Raw genomic sequence first — 4,601 nt, 5'->3', positions numbered from 1 at the left:
TAGATTGAAACAGGATGATGTATCTGACTTTCAGCACATTCAGTTTGATAGCATTTCTAATGATAGTCATGATGACCATAGTTCAGATACTAGTCATGAACAGGTTTCAGAATCAGAACATGAACAGGGTTCAGGTTTAGATCATGAACAGGTCTCAGATACTGATCGGCAAGAAGTTCCTACAGATGGTAGTCAGCCAATCGAGGAAGCGCCAGAAACATCCTTAAGGAGGTCGACAAGAATCAAACGGCCACCGAGAAGGTATGATGATTATGTCACTTCTGTTGCATTTACTGCTAATGACGATGAACCTCTGTGCTATCAGGAAGCAATAGAAGGTTCGAAAAGTGACAAGTGGAAAGCAACCATGAAGGACGAAATGATGGCCTTAAGTAAGAACGGCACATGGGATCTGGTTGAGCTTCCGAAAGGCAGGAAAACTGTGGGGTGTAAATGGGTTTTCAAGCTGAAACGGGGTGTGAATGATACGGAAGACAGGTACAAAGCGCGGCTGGTTGCAAAAGGGTTTTCTCAGAAAGTCGGTATTGACTTTCATGAGATTTTTTCACCAGTGGTTAAAATTGTTTCAATTAGAATTGTGTTAGCATTAGTGGCTTTGCTTGATTTAGAGTTGCAGCAATTAGATGTTAAGGCTACATTTCTACATGGTGACTTAGATGAGGAAATTTATATGGAACAACCGGAAGGGTTTGTTCAGCATCGCAATGAGAAATTTGTCTGCAGGCTCAAGAAGTCATTATATGGCCTGAAGCAGTTGCCTCGGCAGTGGTATAAGAAGTTTGATTCTTTCATGTTGAGTCAGAAATATGTTAGAAGTGAATATGATCATTGTGTTTATTTTAAACAGTTAAATAATGGCATATTCATTATCTTGGTATTGTATGTTGACGATATGCTTTTAGCAAGCAAAAGCATAGAAGAAATCAACAGGTTGAAGGCTCAGATGGCAAGGACGTTTGATATGAAAGATCTAGGAGCAGCAAGACAGATTTTGGGCATGGAGATTTTCAGAGACAGAAGCAATGGTAAGCTATGGCTATCACAACAAAAGTATATTGAGAAAATACTTTTGAGATTTGGTATGAATAACGTGAAGCCTGTGTAAGTCCCTCTCGCTTCCCATTTCAAGATTTCTTCGAGTTTATGTCCTAATTCAGATGAAGAAAAGGAATATATGTCTCGAATTCCATATGCTAATGTAGTAGGGTGTTTAATGTATGCGATGGTGTGTACGCGACCAGATATTTCACATGCAGTTGGGGTTGTCAGCAGGTACATGGCAAATCCGGGTAAAGAACACTGGTCAGCAGTGAAATGGGTGCTTCGGTATCTGAGAGGCACAAGTAGTTATTGTATCACTTACAATAAGAGTAGTGAATTTGTTTGCGGATATGTTGATTCTGATTTTGCAGGTGACTTGGATAAGAGAAGGTCAAATTCAGGGTATGTCTTTACTCTTGCAGGTGGAGCTATAAGCTGGATGTCAAAGCTACAGAACATTGTCGCTTTATCCACTACTGAAGCAGAATACATTGCTGCTTCACATGCTTGCAAAGAGGCGGTTTGGTTGAAAGATTTGCTTGGTGAGTTTGGTAGGTTACATTTGGCTAAGAATCCGGCCTATCATAGTAAATCAAAGCATATTCCAATCAAGTACCATTTTGTAAGACATGTTATCAATGAAACGGGAGTCTCTCTTGAAAAGGTGCATACAAAGGAAAATTGTGCAGACATGTTCACGAAACCAGTTTTGTTGGAGAAGCTACGCTGGTGTTTGGCTTCTCTTGGCTTGCAGAAAAGATAAAATAATAAAGAAACAAGGCATCAGGCTAATTGTTGTCAAGGTGGAGATTGTTGAGATTTTCTGTTTTGCATAAGATAGGCAAAATCTCAGTAGATGACAACAATAGGAATCAGTTCCTAGATTAGCTCCAGTTTGTTGGGAGGGAGTTAATGCATCCTAAATTTGAGTTGAGAGGATTTATGAGGCAGTTAGATTCTCCTTGCTATATAACAGGTACCCATACAGATGGTTTGTAGTGGGGTGAGAGTTTGTGAGGATTGAATTATGTAATCTCCTGTTTGATTAATAAGATTGCCGATGCCTATGTTGTGTGGACGTAGCCCAGATTGGTTGGGTGAACCACGTTAATTCCTGTGTCTTTATGTGCTTGATTTATCTGCTGTTTATTGGATTTAATTCTGCTGTGCATCTGATCTCCAACAACAAAGAATGGATTTGACATGGAAAAATATATCCAAAACTATTGTTATAGTCCTTATTTCCATAAATAGGTTAAAACCATAAATAGAAAATATGAAAATGTAATTAAAATAAAATGCTTTGATTTGGCATCAATTAAATATGTAAATCTCAACAAAGCATGGCCGTCAAAAATAGATTTGATATCCAAAAATATATTCAAAACTATTGTTGTAGTCTTTATTTTCCATAAATGGCTTAAAACCATAAATAGAAAATGTGTGCACATGAATTATCAAAATAGATATAACTTATTTATGAATGATCAAAATGGGTGTAACTTATTTATCGATGAAATATTTTTGTTATTATTCTTTCGAGATGTAAATCTTTCTTTAAATTGTACACTCAATAAAAAAATAGATATAACTTATTTATGAATGATCAAAATGGGTGTAACTTATTTATCAATGAATATTTTTGTTATTATTCTTTTGATATGTAAATCTCTCTTTAAATTGTACATTCAAAAAAAAATGAAATTTGAATATCAAAAAATGTAACCGCTCTCAACACTCAATAGGTTTAGAATTAAGATAAGACTAGTTATAAACCAAAAACAAGATTTAGAATTAAAAAATACTAGTTATAAATCAAAAACAATATAAGTACAGCACTTTCTTACATATTAATGTTATTAAGACGTTTTGAAGTTGTGAGTTTTAATCAAAATTTTCCGAAGTGGTAGGTACTGAATAATTTAGTTGTTTCTCTCCATTATGTTGGGTACGAAATATCCGTTGTTTCGTACGTATATTTGTTTATCCGTACGACGGAAATTTTGAGCTATTCGAAAGGGAGTTGTCTATAACGCGACTTTTTGAAAGCCTTTCCGGCGGATTTTTCCGGTCGAAATCCGGCAGGAATTATTGGAATCACAAGTTTGATAGCTAGTTTTTGCACAATGAAAGCGTCCCAGGGATTTTTCAGGGTGCTGAATCCAAATATGCAGTTAAAAAACCATTTTAACTGCAAGAAATCAAGATTTGACCTCAATTTCTTCGCCGGATTCCGTCACCGGAATCTTCAAAAAGTCGCATTATAGACAACTCCATTCGAAAGTTGAACATTCGTTTTCAAATATATTTTGTGGCTAACGTAGGCCGTTGCCACTACCAGGGCATCGAAACCCGAGGCCATATGTCAGCCTCTGTATTTTCAGTGGAGGGCATGTTAAATATGAACAGTTTCCCATCGGAGTTGTCTATAACGCGATTTTTTGAAAGTCTTTCTGGCGGATTTTTCCGGTCGAAATCCGGCAGGAATTATTCGAATCGCAAGTTTGATAGCTAGTTTCTGCACAATGAAATCGTCCCAGGGGTTTTTCAGGGTTCTGAATCCAAATATGCAGTTAAAAAACCATTTTAACTGCAAGAAATCAAGATTTGACCTCAATTTCTTCGCCGGATTCCGTCATCGGAATCTTCAAAAAGTCGCATTATAGACAACTCCGTTTCCCATCACGTCGATAGATTTGTTGTGTTGATGCCGATAGATATTCCGGCAAGAGCATTTAATATATTTTCACCCACCTTTTTCACTGCAGAAGAGGACATAATAAAAACATTACTCATGTGATTTTTATTTAGCATTGTTCAATTTTGATATGTTAACTGCATTAAAAAATATGGTACGATTACCGGGATTTAATAGACATTCAGACCCGTCTATTTTTAGCAGCTTTGATCACAGATTAGAAAGCAGAATTTAATACACATTGAGATCTGTGTTTCTTTTACATAGCTTTTTAGTAAGAAAAAAATACTGACATCTGTATTATAGTCAAATGTCAGTGTATATTTCACCAGATTCGATGCAAAAGACATTTACCAGATATGTTTTTTAAATCCAAAAAATAATACATATAATCCAATATATTTCCCAATTGCAGTATCAGGAATATATGCAGTAAGTCTAAAGTATTTAAACATCCATATTTAACACATCGTGAGTAAAAATGAAAAATTCCCACAAAATAAGCAAAAAAACAATAACTGACATGAAAGTGATAGTACTAAAGAGTTCGTCATCTAGTTCTTGAAAAGGGAGAAAGCCTACGTCCAATCTAGTGCCTCCAACCAGAATTTCAATGTGCATTCCATCCTGCTGAACATGTATGCCTATTTTGGACATCTTGTCTGCGCTTTGGTTGTACTCCCTTCCAATGTGTTGAATGGAAATGTGCTTGAATGTCCTCCAAAGGAGCATAATTTGCATGAGCCAGCCTTGTAGATGTGGATGTCACATACACGTGATGCCACATACATGGTTGACAATACATTGTGTGAGAGTGATGCGACCACCCAAAGATAGACAT

Source organism: Pinus tabuliformis, chromosome 6 (genome assembly GCF_031772625.1).
Source record: "Pinus tabuliformis cultivar Carrire ecotype Pingquan chromosome 6, CPIR1, whole genome shotgun sequence".
NCBI lineage: Eukaryota > Viridiplantae > Streptophyta > Pinopsida > Pinales > Pinaceae > Pinus > Pinus tabuliformis.
This window is presented reverse-complemented; position numbering follows the sequence as displayed.